Source organism: Papio anubis, chromosome 10 (assembly GCF_008728515.1).
Source record: "Papio anubis isolate 15944 chromosome 10, Panubis1.0, whole genome shotgun sequence".
NCBI classification, from domain to species: domain Eukaryota; kingdom Metazoa; phylum Chordata; class Mammalia; order Primates; family Cercopithecidae; genus Papio; species Papio anubis.
In genome coordinates, this window is record NC_044985.1 from 13493951 (window position 1) to 13513105 (window position 19155).

Consider the following 19155-nt stretch of genomic DNA (forward strand, 5'->3'; position numbering starts at 1 on the left):
GGGATATACCCAAAAGTTATAAATCATGCTATAAAGACCATTACTTTTATATTTCTGCGGCACTATTCAATAGCAAAGGGCTTTGGGAATCAACCCCAAATGCTTCGCCGACCGAATTTGGATTCCAGAAAATGTGGCACATATGCACCATGGAATATACAGCCACCAAAAGGATGGGTTTTGTCGCTGGCAGGTGGATGCAACGACCATCATTCTTAGCAAACTATCACCAAAAGGCAGAAAACCAAACCGCATGTTCTGCTCCTCATGGGTAGGAACTGAACAATAATGGTCCACCCGGACTCCCAGGAGAACATCACACACGGGGCTGTATCATGGGAGGAGGGGGAGGGAAGGAGGGATTGCATTGGGAGTTATACCTGATGTAAAGCTAATGAGTTGATGGTACTGTGAGTTGATGCATACAGCACACAACAACATGTACAGAGTGACATATGTAAACCTGCACGTTATGCATGTACCCTGGGAACTTAAAGAGTATAATGTAACAAAAATAGAACAAAAAAAAATAATTCTATATAAAGTGATTGGCATTCAGGGGCATCATTTCTAGTTCTCAAGTTCCTCCCTTTCTGTGTAATATGGGAAGATGGAATATCGTGGATATCATAGAGAAAAATGTTTAGGAAGACAGATTGCATTGAAAATGGATTCAATTCTATGATTTTCCATGGTTTTAAGGGCCAAAGGGTTAATACCAATAACCTTGCAGTTATAGATAGCAACTCATGCTTTAGAAACCATTGAAGTAAAGTGATAGGACAAAAAGCATAAATTAAAAATTATTTTGATGTTTTTATCCAAAATAACACAAAGAGAAATGTGGGTATTATAACTAGCAAGAGAGAGAGATTTGCGTATTCATACAAACTTTAGAATGTTAAATTATAACATGAGGATAATGATACAAGGATTATAACATGAGATTATCTCTTTTATAAAAATATTGATGCATTCTTTGTCCATTTTTTAAAATATTGGCTTAAACCATATAATTCCCGAAGGTATACTTAACTCTGATTTTCTCTAAAATTAACACATTGTTAGCTGAAATCACAAAACTTCATAAAACATTATAAAACAACATAAATATAATAAAGTCTCTCATTTGTGTATTTTTCCCAGTTAATACAATGTGAACATGATGAGGACTCAAAAACAAAAAATAAAGTAACAAGTATTAAAGACAAAGTCACTTAGTTGGATCTAAGTTATAATAAAATAGCAAGTCAAAAGAGCTTGCAGTTTAGGTGTGGTGCATTCTGCCTGTAATCCCAGCACTTTGGGAGGCCAAGATGGAAGGATTGCTTAAGACCAGTTTGGGCAATATATTAAGGCCTTGTCTCTACAAAAAAAACTTTACAAATTAGCCAGGTGTGGTGGCACATGTGTGTGATCTCAGCTACCGAGAGGCTGAGGTGAGAGGATCGCTTGAGCCCAGAAGTTTGAGACTGCGGTAAACCTTGTTTTATGCCAGTACACTCTAACTTTGGCAACAGAGTGAGACCCTGTCTCAAAATAATAATAATAATAATAATAATAATAAATTAGGGAGCTTGAATTGTCAGAGTTGGCCGTACATGCAAAGGGAAATCACCCACACATACAATGGGATAATAGGAGGACAGACACAAAATCCAATGATCCTGAAGATTCCTTAGACTAATCCGAAACGGTGTTGAATTCTCAAGAATGGATTTAGGTTAAATCACTAAAATCTGTTAAAATGCATGTGTTTCAAGGAAAGGAGAACACATTAGGTCAGGATTGTTCATTGATTTGTTTCAAATACGATGACGAACAGTTTTTATCTTTAACAGAGATCAAATAGAGATAAATCAAGTGCATTTTTAAGGCAAACTTTGGAGACTGGGATGCTACTCTAATCCTGGAAGGAAAGGAGACCCAGACAATAACAGATACAAGGAAGAATAAGAGAATTAAAGAAAATGTCACGTGATTTGGAATCATATCCTTAATCCAATTGACATATGTCAAAGTGGAATAACATCATTAGATAGCAACACAAATTTGGAGTTGGAGTAATTGTATAGTAAACAAATGGCAAATTCTACAATAGGGATATTCAGAGATTCATTGACAAAAGTAATGACATTACTGAAAGTGATAATTTTGCCATAAAATCACTAGGATATGAGACAAAGTAGTAAGAGGAGCTTATCAATTTACAGTGAAGGAGGTGTCAGATTTTTGGCTCTTACCACTAGGTTCTGTAAAATTCCATTCATAGGTTATTAATACTATATGTTCAAAATGTTTATATTTTGCATTTAGGTATGACGTAATGCTGATGTGTTTTTGAAAGCACTAATAGGTTATTTTCATATTTTCTATCCATCTTGCTGTTTTTTTCCTAATATACCTAGTGTGCTTTCTGGACACCATGCTGTTTCATTGGAGGCCTGTTTTAAGTGTATCTGGCTACAGGGTTCCCTTAAGTGGAGGGCCAGAAAGTGTCCTAGGGATACCATTTTGTTTGGCTGCACACAGGGGCTCATGTCCAGCTATTTCAGTATTGCAAGCGGAGGCAGTTCCACAAATGGTGGAAGGGACCATGCTTTCTTCCTCTGTGAGATAGCAGAATGGCAGCAGCCAGGATGTGAAGACCCTGTCAAAAATACCAGGAGTTGATCTTCTGCAGTCATGTTATTTCAAGCTCTTAAAACTCGAGGTAGAGAGGAATTTAGCTTTTTCAGTTTCTCCTCAGCGCCCTGGGAACCAAGCTCCCACAGATCTTAAGAATCTCCAAGGTCAAGCACTTTTCAAAATAAGCAAGTTTCTATTCCTCATCCTGGGACATTCTGATACTGTCCTCAAGTCCTCCAATACTTATGTCCTCAGTTTTACTTTCTAAGGCAAGCTTCTAAAACATTAATTTGCAAGCAAGTGTAGTGAAGGATCTTGATATAATGCAAGTTACGATTCATAGATTGCACTGGGATTCTGCATTTGTCACAAGCTGCTGGGTCAAGACTGCAGCTGACCTACTTGCTATGGAGCAAGTGACCGGGGCATCCATTCTGCAAGCCCCAGGTGCTAAATAACTGGTTAGCTCAGATGGGTTCGAATTGAAACAAAGGGCAGCTAAAGTATGTTCAGATGGCCATTCTTCCGAAGTCCCCCAAATTCCTAACAGATTTGTATCCAGAATTCTAATCTGAATTCAAATCTCTGTCGAGCCTTGGTTTCTACCATTTATGGTGGGGAAAATAACACCCATCTTAAAGGTTTGTTGTTATAATTATATAAGGATTAATATGGAAGTGTTCTGAAAACAGAAACACAAATATAATATTTTGTAATGTCACTGCTAAAATATGAAGTTCTATGATTGCTGTGATTATTTCATTCAGAACTAATTGACCTTGATATCATAAGTATTTGTAATTATCAAGCTTCAAATTTTCTTTCATATAATGACAGTTGTTCTCTGTTTCTGTGCTTTGTTAAATAGGGAAAAATAACTGATTAATAGTAAAGTTAAATTACACTACTACGTCCTTCAAAGATTGTTTTGGAAGTATACTAATTATCTCTTTTAAAGAATAATCAGTCCAACTTTTTTAAACTTCCACCCGTTTTCCATCCTATTACATCAAGGTAATGGTTTCATGGTGTGATTATCTGTTTCCTTCCTAAAGAGCCAAGATCCAATCTCAGTGCATCCTAATGGTTAGAATCTGAGCAGTATAGAGAAAAGCAGAATCATCCTGAACCTTTTTATCTCTGAGTTTCCTAGAAGACTAGGGAGTATTTCAATTAAAAGTAGATCAAAAGAAACCCATCTAAATGTCTGATTTGGGAGCTTGCATATGCTTGGCTGTTAACACTGTTCCTGAAATCTAGAGAACAGCTTAATGATTGACCTAATTCAGTGAAGACAGAAATGACTTAATCAAGATCTTTCTAAGCTGAATTAAGGAAACATTTTAAAAATGGAATCATCTTAATAAAAACAAGAAAAATAACCCCATAACATGCCTTATGCAGTAAGCCAGGTTTGGCTATTTGGAAGAAAATTAACATACGTAAGCACCTATTGTGTGCCAGGTGCTTTACATAAGTCGTCTGAGTTCATTCTCAAAGCACCCCATATGGTACGAATTATAATCCACATATCACATATGAGAAAATAGATGTAGAGCTACTAAGACCTTAGTTTATAAGACAATAGGCCCGAGTTTATAATAGGTGGTAGAGGTGGCAATCAAATTTATCTGACTCCAAAGGTCAATAACATTGTCTTTCACTTCACTGAAAACCCTCCACTCAGCTGGGTGTCATCATGGTCCAACCTGATTTAGAGTATGCTGTTGTGAGAATGAAAATACTTTCTACAATATACTGTATTGTTGAAACCATATCACATTGAAGTGTGTATATTATTTTCTTAAAATACGAATAGCCCAAGGGGACAAGAATATATTTTCATGCATTTATTATGCAAAGCAGAATTATGCTATACCTGCATTAGTTTTTGTATTTGAGAAAATACAATTTTTGGTTACTGGGGGAATCCAATTCCCTTCATAGATAAGTTTTGATGAAAATTATAATGTATTATTGACCTCACCTAAGCAAGCCAAAGCATATGAACAAAACAAAACCTTATAGTTACCCTCCACTCCACAACGCCAGAGAACTAACAATATCACACAACAGAGAATCTATAGCACACAGCTCATCCCCAGGAGCTCCTCCATCTCCTCTTCTCAGCCCTCTTTCTGTGGTCCCCAGTGCTATCCTCCCTGCAGCTGGACTCTGTGCTCATGAGGCTGGTACCAACATAAGGCTTGGTCCATCTCTGTAGCCTGTCTTTTACTGCTCATGCCACGTGTTTCCGAACACACCTGAACCATGGGTAAATGACTGAAGCTTATCTGAGAAGGCTTCCATGTTTTAGAATAATAGAATATTAGAGTTAGAAGAGTTGCTAAAGTTGATTTAAGACAATTCTCCTCATTTTATGTATGGGGAAACTGAACCACAGATGTTGCATGCCCAAAGTAACATAGATGATTGCCAGCAGAGTTTGTATCATTGCCTATGTGCCATATACACTGCGGCTCGTCTTTTGTCTGAGTAACTAAAGGCACCATTTCCACGTCATGACCCTTTTATTTTTATTTTTATTTTTTATTATCCTTTAAGTTCAGTGCATTAAGCTTGCATAACTTATACGGAGTTTGTTATATATATACTTGTGCCATGTTAGTGTGCTGCACCCATCAACTGGAAATCAGCACCCATCTTTCGTCATTTACATCAATTATGGCATCAATGCAATCTCTCCCCTCCCCTACCCCGCAGTAGGCGGGGTGTGTTGTTCCTGGGTGCCGTGATCTCATTTCCAGTTCCCCGCCTGCCAGGCAGTTGTCACGGTGTTTGGTTTTTCTGTTCTTGTAGTTTGCTAGATAGTGGTTTTCCAGCTGCATCCATGTCCCTACAAGGGCCTAAACTCATCCTTTTTATGGCTGCATAGTATTCACATGGTGTATATGCGTTTCTTCCTTCCATCCAGTCTGTCACTGTTGGGACATTTGGGATTCCAGAATGCTTTGCTATTGTGAATAGTGCGTAGTATCACGATGTGCATGTGTCTTTATAGCAGCATGATTGCAATCCTTTGAGTATATCCCCAGTAATGGGATGGCTGGATGCCTGGGCATCTAGTTTCCAGATCAGCAGGAATCTCGCCATGCTGTTTCCATAATGATTGGAACTAGTTTACAATACACACCAACAGTGTAAAAGTGTTCCTATTTCTCACATCCTCTCAGCACCTGTTGTTTTCCTGACTTTTGAATGATCGCCATTTCTAACTGGGTGTGAGATGGTATCTCGTTTAATGGTTTTGATTTGCATTTCTCTGATGGCCAGTGATGATGTTTTTCATATGTCTGTTGGCTGTAGGAATGTCTTCTTTTGAAATGTCTGATTTCATATCCTTTTGCACTTTTTGATGGGGCTGTTTGTTTTCTTGTAAATTTGTTTTGCCTTTGGGTTCTTTGTAGGTTCTGGATATTAGCTGCTTTGTCAGATGGTAGATTTTAAAATGTTCTCTTCATTCATGCGAGTTGCCTGTTGACGGCTCTGATGGTAGTTTCTGCTTTGCTGTACGAAGCTCTTTGGATTTAATGAGATCCTATTTTGTCAATTTTGGCTCTTTGCTGCCATTGCTTTTGAGTGTTTTAGACGCAGAGTCTTGCATGCCTGTGTCACCAGATAGTGCAAGCATAATTTTCCTCTAGAATAGGTAACATTAGAATCTCTAATCCATCTTGAATAATTTTATATAAGAAATCAAGGAAGGATTAAGAGATTTCAACTTTCTACTATCTTCAAACAACTGCTACGACTGAATCCTTTCCCCATTCTTCATTTCTCGCGGAGACTGTCAAAAGATGGCTAGATAATGATATTATTCTGAGGATATTCAGCAGTCTATATCTCTGTTTTAAAATACCGGTATATCTTTCATTTTATTGACTTCTTCAACTTATTAATATATTTGAAATCCGGAGAGTAGCGTGATGCCTCCAGCTTTGTTCTTTGACAGAGACCTTAGAAGATGCAGGCTCTTTTTAGTTCCATATGAACTTTAAAACCCAGTTTTCCCAGTTTCTATGAAGAGCTCTGTTTGGTGATGGGGATGGCATTGAATCTATAAATGGCAGCCCAGGTAATATCCATTTTCACGTCATGATTCTTCCTATCAGGCATGGTATGTTCTTCCATTTGTTTGTGTCTATATTTGATTCCACTGAGCAGTGGTTTATGGTTCTCCTTGAAGAGGTCCTTTACATCCCTTGTCAGTTGGATTCTACAGGTATTTGATTCTCTTTGAAATGGTGAATGGAAGTTCATTTACCCTGGTTGGCTCTCATTTGTCTGTTACTGGTGTATAAAGATGCTTGTGATTTCTGCATTAATTTTTTTGTATCCTGAGACTTTGCTGGGGTGCTTATCAGCTTAAGGAGATTTGGGCTGAGACAATGGGATTTTCTAAATATTCAGTATAAAACATCTGCAAACAGGGACAATTTGACTTCTTCTTTTCCTAACTGGATACCCTTGATTTCTTTCTCTTGCCTGATTGCCTAGCCAGAACTGTACTATATGTTGAATATAGAATTGGCAGAGAGGGCATCCCTATCTTATTATGCCAGTTTTGAAGAGGAATTTTTTCCAGTTTTGCCCATTTGGTATGATATTGGCTGTGGATTTGTCATAAATATAGCTCTTATTATTTTGGAATCGTTCATCAATATCCGAGATTTATTGGCGTTTTGCTTTTATGAAGGGCTGTGAATTTTGTCAAAAGCCTTTTCTGCATCCCTATTGAGATAATCATGTGGTTTGCTTGTCTTTGATTCCTGTTTTATATGCTGGATTATGTTTATTGATTTCAGATATTACAGACCAATGCATCCCAGGATGAAGCCCGCATGATCTGGATAAGCTTTGATGTGCTGCTGAATCGATTTGCCTGTATTTATTGAGGATTTTTGCATCGTGGGTATGCATGCGAGATGTTGGTCTAAAATTCTCTCTTTTATTTGTGTCTCTGCCAGGCTTTGGTATCAGGATGATGTTGGCCTCATAAAATGGAGTTAGGGAGGATTCCCTCTTTCTATTGATTGGAATAGTTCAGAAGGAATGGTGCAATCACCTCCTTGTACCTCTGATAGAATTCAGCGCGAATCTGCATCTGGTCCTGGACTTTTTTTTTTTTTTTTTTGGTTGGTAGGCTGTAGTGTGCCTCAATTTCCAGAGCCTGTTATTGGTCTATTCAGAGTTCAACTTCTTCTGGTTTGAGTCTTGGAAGAGTGTAAATTATCCAGAAATTATCCATTTCTTCTAAGATTTTTCTAGTTTATTTAAGTAGAGAGTGTTTATAGTATTCCTCTGATGGTAGTTTATTTTCTGGCAAGTGGGTGGTGACGATATCACTTTATCATTTTTTTTTTATTGCATCTATTTGATTTCTTCTCTCTTATCTTCTTTATTAGTCTTGCTAGCAGTCTGTCAATTTTGTTGATCTTTTCAAAACCAACTTTCCTGGATTCATTGATTTTTGGAGGGTTTTCGCTCTCTACCCTCCTTCAGTTGTGCTCTGATCTTAGTGTTTTCTTGCTTTACTGCTAGCTTTGGAGTTTGTTCTTACTTCTCTAGTTCTTGTTGTGATATTGAGTGTCAATTTTGATCTTTCATAACCTCTTGTAGGCATTTAGTGCTATAAATTTCCTCTACACACTCTTTAAATGTGTCAGAGATTCTGGTATGTCTTGTATCTTTGTTCTCATTGGTTTCAAGGAACATCTTTATTTCTGCTTTCATTTTAGATTTATGTACCCAGTAGTCATTCTGAGGAGCAGGTTGTTCAGTTTCCATGTAGTTGGTAGTTTTGATTGAGTTTGCTTGAGTCCACCGGAGTTCTGTTTGATTTGCACTGTGGTCTGAGAAACAGTTTGTTATAATTTCTGTTCTTGTACATTTTGCTGAGGAGTGGCAATTATGTGGTCAGATTTTGGAATAAAGTCGATGTGGTGTGAAGCATGTATATTCTGTTGATTTGGGGTGGAAGTTCTATATAGATGTCTATTAGGTCTGGTTGCTGCAGAGAGATGAGTTCAATTCTGGATATCCTTGCTCTGTCTCATTGATCTAATGTTGGCAGTGGGTATTGAAGTCTCCCATTATTATTGTGTAAGTCTGTGACCCTCTTTGTAAGTCTCTAAGGACTTTATGAATCTAGGTGTGCTCCTGTATTGGGGTGCATATATATATTTAGGATGGTAAGCTCTTCCTGTTGAATTGATCCTTTTACCATTATGTAGTAGCACCTTTGTCTCTTTTTGATCTTTGATGGTTTAAGTCTATTTTATCAGGAACTAGTATTGCAACCCCTGCTTTTTTTGTTCCTCCATTTGCTTGGTACATCTTCACTCCATCCCTTTATTTTAAGGCATGTGTATGTCTGCATGTGAGATGGGTCTCCTGAATACATGGACGGTAGGTCTCCGAGCTCTTTATCCGTTTGCCAGTCTGTGTCTTTTAATTGGAGCATTTAGTCCATTTACATTTGGAGTTAATATTGTTATGTGAACTTGATCCTGCCATTATGATGTAACTTTTATTTCCTTTCGTTAGTTGATGCAGTTTCAACCCTAGCCTCAATGGTCTTTACATTTTGGCCATATTTTTCTGTCGCTGGTGCAATTTGTTCCTTCCATGTTGAGTGCTTCCTTCACTAAGGGTCCTCTTGTAAGGTAGAGGCCTGAGTGGTGACAAAGTCTACCAGCATTTGCTTATCTGTAAAGGGATTTTTATTCTCCTTCACTTATGGAAACTAAGAGTTTACGGCTGGATATATGAAATTCTGGGTTGAAAATTCTTTTCTTTAAGAATGTTGAATGGCCCCCACTCTCTTCTGGCCAGAGTTTCTGCCGAGAGATCTGCTCTGTGAGTCTGATAGGCTTCCTTTGGCCATTAGCCGACCCAGCCTTTCTCTCTGGCTACCCCTTAAGATTTTCCTTCATTTCCACTTTGGTGAATCTGGCAATTATGTCTTGGGTGCATCTTTCTGCAGGAGTATCTTTGCTTGTTCTCTGCTTGTACCTGGATTTGAATGTTGGCCTGCCCTGCTAGGTTCAGGAAGTTCTCTGGATTGATATCTCAGAGAGTGTTTTAACTTGGTTTCCATTGCACCACATCATGCCTCCAGGCACCCCAATCAGGCGTAGAGTTGGTCTTTTTACATAATCCCACTGCTTTGCACGGGGCTTTGTTATTTCTTTTTTTCTTCTTTCTTTTGGGTTTCTCTTCTAAGCTTCATTTCATTCATTTGATCATCAATCGCTGATACTCTTTCTTCTGATTGTCGAATGCAGTTACTAAAACTATACATTTATCCACTTTGTCTTCTAGATGTAGTAGTTTCATCTCTTTCCTTATTTGTTTATGACCTTCTCTGCATTAATTATCCAGCCATCAGTGCCACTTTTTTTCAGATTTTTAGTTTCTGCACTGGGTATCATAAATTTATCGCTAGTTGAGGAAGTTTGTTGGGCTGAGCTGGCACACTTCCTCTCATCTGTAAAGTCATTCTCGATCAAGTTTGATCCGTTGCTGGCGATCGGCTGTGCTCCTTGCCAGGGGAGATGCATGTATTTTTTGAATTTCAGCTTTTCTGCCCTACTTTTTCTCCCATCACATGGTTTTATCTGCCTCTGGTCTTTGAGTGATGATGGTGAGGCGTACTGGTAGGGTTTTTGGTGTAAGTCACATGCTTCCTGTTTGATAATTTTTTCTTCTAACAGTGGATCCTCAAGCTGCTCATTCCTGTTGGAGATTGCTTGAGAGTCCTCCAGACCCTGTTTGCCTGGAGCAGCAGAGGCTGCAGAAGACCCGTCTCAACATGGAACAGTGTACCTGTCGATTCTTGCTTTAGGCTTCCTCTGGGGTGTACTTCCACCCACCAACAGGCAGGTGTCAGGCGCTGCCCCTTTCGTGAGATGTCTCCCAATTAGGCTATTCAAGGAGGTCGAAAGGACGCTGAGCAGGCATTCTGTCCCTTCTCCAGATCTGTAGCCTCCGTGTTGGGATCACTGCACTCTTCAAGCTGTCAGACCAGAGCATTAGTTTGCGTCTGCAGAGGTTTCTGCTTTTGTTGTTTACTGTGCCCTGTCCCCAGAGGTGAATGCCACAGGGCCAGGCAAGTTTCCTTCCAGGCTGCTGTGAGCTCCACCCAGTTTGAGCTTCCCAGCGGCTTTGTTTACCTACTTAAGCCTCAGCAATGGCAAGCGCCCCTCCCACAGCCTCGCTGCTGCCTTTCCACGAGATCGCACGCAGACTGCTGTGCTAGTAATGAAGGAAGCTCCGTGGGTGTGGGACCCTCCCAGCCAGGTGTGGGATATAATCTCCTGGTGTGCCTGTTTGCTTAAAGCACAGTATTGGGGTGGGAGTTACCCGATTTTCCAGGTGTTGTGTGTCTCAGTTCCTCTGGCTAGGAAAAGGGATTCCCTTTCCCCTTGCGCTTCCCAGGTGAAGCGATGCCTCACCCTGCTTTAGCTCTCACAGGTCGGGCTGCAGCTGCTGACCAGCACCGATTGTCTGGCACTCCCTAGTGAGATGAACCCAGTACCTCAGTTGAAAATGCAGAAATCACCGGTCTTCTGTGTCACTCGTGCTGGGAGTTGGAGACTGGAGCTGTTCCTATTCGGCCATCTTGCTCCTCCCTCCATATTTGACCCTTTTAAAAGATGATGCAGGACGTATTTACATTTCACCTTAGCCTCCAGTCCCTTAACCAGAGAGGAGACTAGTGATAAGAATATAAGTCCCATCATGGCATATATTTTTGTTTGTTTGTTTGTTTTTCTATTTTGCTTTGTTTTTTATTTAAATAGTTTCAGGGGTATGAGTGGTCTATGGTTACATGGATGAATCATATAGTGGTGAAGATGGCATATAGTAATTTGGATTGCTATGTATATTGGAAATCTTTGGTGCAAAAAGATAGCATACCAGAAACCCAATTAAACTACTTTTGGGGATAAAATGTTTTTTTTTTTTTTTTTTGGCTCATATAACAAAATCAGGACAGATATGGAGTTTCAGGGATAACTAAATGCAGGAAATCACAGCTGTTAGCTCATTTTATCTCTTTCTCCCTATCCTTCTATTGTTCTCTTCCTGGCTTCCTCTCTCCTGCTTCCTCATCTGTGCTGTATTCCCATGGTGACCTGGAAAGTATATTCTCCTTCATGCTGCCTTTATTGTTTTTAAAATGTTAAACATTGCCATCAAAGCTGACAGTTGCCATAGACTGGGAATGTGGCATTTGGAATTCTATGATCTAAATGAGGTGTTTCCTTCCCTGCCATTCCAGTAAAAATGTCCTGGAGTAGTATTCTAATTACCTTGGCTTGACTCAAGAGCCCACTGGGGACCAATTATCATGGCCAGGGAGATGGAATATTATCAGCCTGGATTACAGACCACACGTATAGGGGATGGGAGTCATATGTCTGTGTGTAAATAAGAAGAGGTATAGGAGAGAAAAGACACAAAGACACCTCAAGGATGCCTTTGATAACTCTCAAATCAGAGTTTGTAGGCCGATATGGTCAAGTGTAGAACCAGTGTTGTTCAGAACTGGGACATGATAAAACTTGTTACTTTTGTTCTCTGTCCCAATTGCCAGCCTTTAGTGAGATGATATTCTAGCGTCCATAGAGAACGCAAAATCACAAGAGAATGTAATAGACCATGGACTTAAGAATCAAATTCGGCTTTAAACAGTGGTTCAGCCACCTCCCCGTTCTTTTATAACTCTTTGAGCAAGCCATGTAATGTCTCTGGCAAGGTTAATAGTCACACTTTGTAAAGTAAACACAGAAACTTCCGTTTGTACAGATAGATAATTCATAATTGAATGAAACCTTTCATACTTTCTTTACCTTCCCTTCATCCTCTCCTCCTTCCAAAGAAAGAGAGGATTTTATAAGTGGCAGTAGAAACGCAATATAGTGAAATATCTAGAATGATGACTTCCCGTAACTGAAGTAGAGAGAGAAAACGGAAACTAAGGTAAACTGATAAAATTGAAGACCACCTAAACTGTTTGTGAACAGTATAACTGTGAAATAGAGGAAGCAATGCCATCAAGCAAGAGGAGAACATTCAGTCTCCAGGAGATTAATTTATGCCACCGCAAATGCGTCCTATTTCAGCAGAAGACAAATAAATCACCACTGTTTGGAGAAGGGGTCCTGTAAGCACTGGAAGCGAGAGGGGGTGCCAGCTCTCTTCCTGGGAGAACAAGCTTGTGTGTCTTCTGATCTTCACTTCCTATTTCAGAAATGAAAGGACAAATATGCCCTGCGTAAGAATGATCGGAGAGCAGAGCTTCAGCCGTGCTTGAATCTTATGGATCCACGTCTTCACATTCTTGGAGGGGCCCATCTTTAAGAGCACTGAATTTAGATGAAAATGAATCACCAGGGCAACTTTTAATGTGGGATGAAGTCATTGGAAGGCAGAAAGTTTGGTGGTAAATTCCAAATGGGAAGAAGGCTAGTCCCACTCACATTCCCTTCAGATATAGGAAGGGAGGCGTGAAGAGTTGACTTTCTGTACATGTTATAAAGTGGCAGTTGGTTTTTTTAAGAGTCAAGCCTCAAAACCATGAGTATTCTATCAAAGCTAGTCCGTCATTTCTTGTGTACCTACCAACAAGAATCTGGATATTACATGAGCTGCGTCCCTCAAAGCATTAAATATGATTCAATAATTTCATTCTCAATATTCTTGTGGTCAGTGTGGTACTTTTATGGGTTCTTATTTGTGCTGATTATTGTATTTTATCTATTTCAATACAATTAACAAGTTATTGACTAAACTAAGAATACCTAAATTTTACCAATGACCCGATCATAGCACTGAGAATTTTGTAATAAAAATATGTCTACATACAATCATACTATGCAACCTAGCTTGTCAATGCCTAGATTCTAGAAAATAAAAGAAAATGAACATGATACACCTATGGTAAATTGGCAGCTATATTCTCCATACTATTTTCTTAATTAGTTTTAAAATGGTATGTATTTCTGCTAGAGCTGAAATATTTGATAGAAAATCCCAGGGAGTAAAGTTTCTAGCATAGCCTCTAAATTTGAATTTATACTTCTTAATTTATCTATATGTGTAAATTCATAGCTCTGGCTCTTATACCATCCTTATGTCTTTCTCAGGTGGGCTAATAATAAGATTGTTTGTAATAGTAAAACAAAACAACATCACAAAGGCAGTGACACATTACCTTTAGAAAAATTTTTGGTCAATAATCAGGAGAGACTCCCTTAGCTTCAGGGGCATTACATTGATTATTACATTCTATTCATACAAAGCAATAAATGAAAGATGAAAAAATGCTAAGTTGATATCAGTTGGAAGAGGATTTCAAACATATCTCTTGATTTCCTGTTCATTAAATTGTAATTAGATATTGTCTACGCTTAATACTACTCTTAGTAGAGTCTCTTTTTTAAATGTTTCAAATGTCTGAGCAGACTTAGCAGCTACCTGTTTCTTAGGAGCAGAGAAAATAATTGGCCTATCACCAGGTCTAAGTGAATGACTGTATACTACATATGCTTTCAGGGAACAAGATGATGTAACTTTTTATTTTTTACTTAGGGCACTCATAATTCTCTAACACAACCATCACAACATAGCATGAATATTTTTTCATAACCTTCCCCCAATTACATATATATGTAATATATTGAACATATCATAGTTTCTCTCTTTTTGCTGTACCACACTTTCCTATTGACTCTTACAGATACTTATTTACAGAGAAAGGATACCTCACCAACCAGGTAAAAATGGTCAAAACCTGGCCTACTGAGGCAGAAGTCCGCTGCTCTCCCCAGGAAATACATGTCGTATTAACTTAATCTCTTCTGACTTTCTGGCTTTGTGCTATGTAAAGTAACTTGACAGTTTCATCAACATTGATTAGGACCTTACATAATCCAGCCTTATTCTATGTTTTGAGATTTATCTCTCATCACTCTGTTAATGACCACGTTGTTTTCTAGGACTATTTAACTCTTCTGCAAACATCTATATATTAACTGGAATTATCACTTCAACTTCACCTTACTTTTACATTTAAACTATAGTACAGTTTTGAGATATAGTTTATATTCCAGATGCACTATTCAAAGGTATTACAAGTATTTAGTGAAAATGGGAAGTGGAAAAGCCTGTCAATTTTTAAGGGCAAATGGAGATTGGTGGTTTCATTTTAAGAGATATTATGATGGCATATTTAGGACTTTCAAAAGAACAGTGCATAAATGAAAAATGTGGCCAGTGTAAATTTATACATTTAAAAAGACTTCCATATTAATCAGGTTAGTAGAATAAATGAGCAAAGTTAAGGAATATTTCTGATCCAATATAGGGAATTCTGTCATGGCAGTATGCCTCACAATTCTTTAGTGGCAAAATTAGATATTGTGTAGAAATAGTATAGGTTCTTCTCTTTGGCCCCAATTATTTTATAAAATCCGTAGCTCCTTACACAGTTCAAAAAATTCAGAAGAGAAAGATACATAGACTTGAGGGAGAATATTTTCTTATCTGTGATACATTATAACAATGTAAATTAGATGGCAGATTATTGCTCAGAGATTGCTACTCTTACAAAGGAAATCAAAGTATATAGCATGCTCGTATTTGAGAATGCATGGAAGGCTATTAAAATTTTAATATTTTAGCCTATGAGCTGCACACCAGCTTCCATATATTTTGAGAGCTTTGTCAGAATTAACTACCAGAGATATGAATAAGTAGTGCGTTTTATGAAGATGCATCATGGCAACTGTGGTCACAGGGACACTTTTTCAATAGCGTTTTTTTTCATGGAGATCTCCAGAGTTATGTTGCCTGATAGAGTTGCCAAAGAAAACAGAAGCACAGTGAGACAATATTGCCATTGAATAGACTCTTGTAGGATTTGTTACAACCCCTAAGAGACTTGGCATCCTTTCTGGCTTGCCACTGGCCAACCAATCTTATGATAATGGCAGTTGATGGAGAGATAATAAGTGGGAATAACAAATACATAAGTAGGAAAATTTTCATGATCATCTACATAGGGGACATTCTAACATTTGATGTCACGTCTCAAAAGAATTAAGAGGTGGAAATAAAATAGTATCCTCACATTTATCCTGTTTCCTTTTCTCAGCACCTAGCCCGATAAGCTTTGGAGGTGTGAGGATGTTAAGAAAAGTATATGAGGATAAAAATGAATGAAGACATTATTTGTACTTATTCAAAAGCAGATGTTGAGGCTGCAGAAGAAAAACTGAACACTGATTGAGCAATCGATTTGAAATATTCATCTTGCAATACATCACATCAACCTGGAAAGTGCACCTTTGATTTCAATTGAGCTTAAATTTGTCCTTTCGTTCAAGACATCCTTAGCTTCCTTATCCAAGGGCCTGCCTTTTCCACTTTTTTATGACTTAATATATCTTTTAAATCTCTAATTGGTCTCGAAGATTAGAGATGAAAGGGTACGAGACAGAGAAGCAAATTAATAGGTGATAAGAATTTTTAGCTGTCACATTTTTTATTAATGACTTTGAAGCCAGTGAAGGATCTGGGATAAAAAGATGGTGATTTTCTCCCCAGATCTACCTTTCTTCCAGTGTTATTTTTCTCTATAATATGTACCACGACTCTACCATTTTCATTTGCAAAAACGTTGGCTTCTCACTTTTTTCTACATCTAATTCATCAGAAAATCCTGACATTTTTACAAAGAAAATCTACTCCAAGTCCCTCCACTTCTCAGCTCTTCCTCTCTCCCTATCTTAGTTCACACCACCACTATCTCACCTTGATTACTGCTTCCTAACTAGTGTCTGTGTTTCTCTTATTCCTCTACTCTTGTTCTCACTCAGGTCCTTAGTTCATACCTGGTTTTGCTATGTTTTCTCCATCCTGTCTCATTTCCAAACCCCTTATTTTCCCTCAACACTCCAATAGTTGCCTTGTGTGTTCTTCCTCAAGTATTCAAAAAACTTTTCTGTTTTACGGTCCTTCCACTTTCTCTTCCATCTGCCTGGAATGTACTTCCACAGAATTTACAAGGTTGTTTTCTAACCCCAATTTCATGAAAGCCTCTGTTCAAAAGTTACTTTCTCAGAAAGGCCTTCCCTGGTCATCCTGTTTAAAATAGCATTCCTGCTCCTTTCTATATTGGCACTACTTTTTTATACTATTTATTAGTTCTTGACATGTACATTATATGTTGATTTATTATCTCTCTTCTCTATGAGAATGTATGTTTTATGTGTTTGGGGACATCTGTGTTTTGTATACTGCTATGCAACTAGCACAAATAATGTCATTTGCATGGTCTATATTGAATAAATAATTATTGAATAAATAACTGAATGGTTACTTCTTGTGGGAGGGTTGAAATCGTGTATTGGTTCCTACCTCATTTTAACACAGGATCTACCAACTACAGGATCAAGTTGTCATTTTATCCAAGTTTCTGGTAAGGATAATCAGAAATTAGATTATTTTTTACCCTTTGAATTTTACTATCATAAACAGAAAAAATAAGAATATTTTTAAAATAACACATCACTAATCTTACTGAAACACTGAGACCAAAATTATCTCATTTCCTCCTTTTCTTTTTTCTGTAGAGGATATGAGGCTGAGAAAATGACAGATAGCTCACTGATAGAATTACTTAGTACTTCCTAAATCAAGATTAATTTTCATACCAGGCATCCGTGGTCTGTGTGGCTCTGGGGATTAATCTGAGCATTCAGCTTTTATTTCTAGTCCTCTCATGGGTTTGTTGAGTGACCTTTGGACAGTTAATGAGTTACCAGTGTTGACAAGGTTACGGTAAAGATTGATGATATTGACTCTATGAATGGCTCAGAACCCTTGGAGAAAATTATATGGCATTTTTCTGTCTTATATTTAATGACTTTATTTTATTAAATTACCTGGGAGAGATAAATCCACTTCTATCAATGACGGAGTAGCTTCTATCAGACCAATATCCTTGTTGTCAACAACTATGAAAGCTATAGAAAATTAATCTTACAAAGTAACTCTTTGATACCATCATTTGAGGAGCCAAAAAAAAAAAAAAAATCAGAATTTGAAGAACCAATATCTCAGATGGTAAAATGACATATTTAGGTGAGTCCAGAATCCTCTACCACTTTTTGCATTTGAGATATTTGTTGATTTTTAACCTGCGAATGGTGATAGCCAACTGGCAAATTCAAAGCTAAAAATATGAGTAAGACTTTTTATAGTATTACGTCACTAGAGTGAAAAAATAATTAGGGTTCAGGGCTAACTAGGAATGAGGAGACTTGATTAACATTCCAGACTTTGAGCTGCGATGAAGTCCACACCCTAGGAAAGAGAACAAATCAAAAGTTTAAAAAAGCAGTCAAAATATGCTTAAATCTTCCCTCAGACAATTTCATTTCTTAATTAGCATTGTGTTGATTGTTTCTACTGTAACTACCTGCCAAACAAAAGTGAATTTTATCTGGAGGAAGAGAATAAAGTACAGAATTACTGCAAGTTTATAAATACAATAATTGAATTCCATGAAAATTGCCAAACTTCGCCAAATATGCCAGTAGGCAAGACCAGATGACCTTAAACCAAGAGATAGACACTGAAATGGAACCTACAGATGATCCAGATAGTAGAATTATAGCAAGATAAGGGCTTTATATATTCTACGTAGAGATCTTTTATTAGAGACATGATTTGGAAGTATTTTCTACTAATCAATGGCTTATCTTTTATTCACATAACAGTAACTTTTAAAGAATAAAATAAAAGAATGAAGTTCAGTGTATCAATTTTATTTTTATTGGCTTTATTTGTGTATTATTTAAGGAATCTTTGCTTAATTCTAGATTATAATTTTTTCCTATAATAACTTTCAGAGATTATATAGTTTTAGGTATGAATTTTAAATCTGTAATCTATTTTGCATAATTTTTGTATGTGATATGCAATATAAATCAAAGCTCATCATATATTTGAGCACCACTTGAAGAAAAAACCACTCTTTCCCCATTAAGTGTCTTTCTGCTGCTGAGAAAAATCAGTTGTTCATACATGTGGAGATCTATTCTGTGCTCTCTATTCTGTTCCATTGACTTATATATAAAAACCATACTATTAACTATTGTATCTTTATAAGTCTTGAAATCCATTAGTGTTAGTTTTTCCAATTTGCTCTTTTTCAAAGTTATTCTAGGTATTCTCAGCCCTTTTTAGTTTTAGATGAAGTTTAGAATCAGCTAATTTCTGAGAAAAAAAAAAAGCTTGCTTGCATTTGGTTGGGATTATATTAATCTATATGTCTGTTTGGAAAGGAATCAATATATTGAAAATATTGAGTCTTTCAAATCTCAAGCATGGTATATCTTTTTATTTTTTTTAACTTTATGGTAGTTTTTTTATTCTTCAGTGCATGAATCTTGCACATATTTTGTCAGATTTATCATTATTGAGTATTTTATG

At 37.4% G+C, this 19155-nt stretch overlaps 1 long non-coding RNA gene across 1 annotated transcript in view; it reads left to right on the forward strand.

Annotated features, from left to right (window-relative positions):
* The window catches only part of LOC103877290, a 61278-nt gene extending 43045 nt beyond the window's left edge, over positions 1-18233 (forward strand). The window contains exon 4 of the long non-coding RNA XR_004176485.1: positions 15812-18233. This is a non-coding gene — a long non-coding RNA (uncharacterized LOC103877290). The remainder of the gene's footprint in view (positions 1-15811) is intronic.
* The last annotated feature ends 922 nt before the right edge of the window (positions 18234-19155 follow it).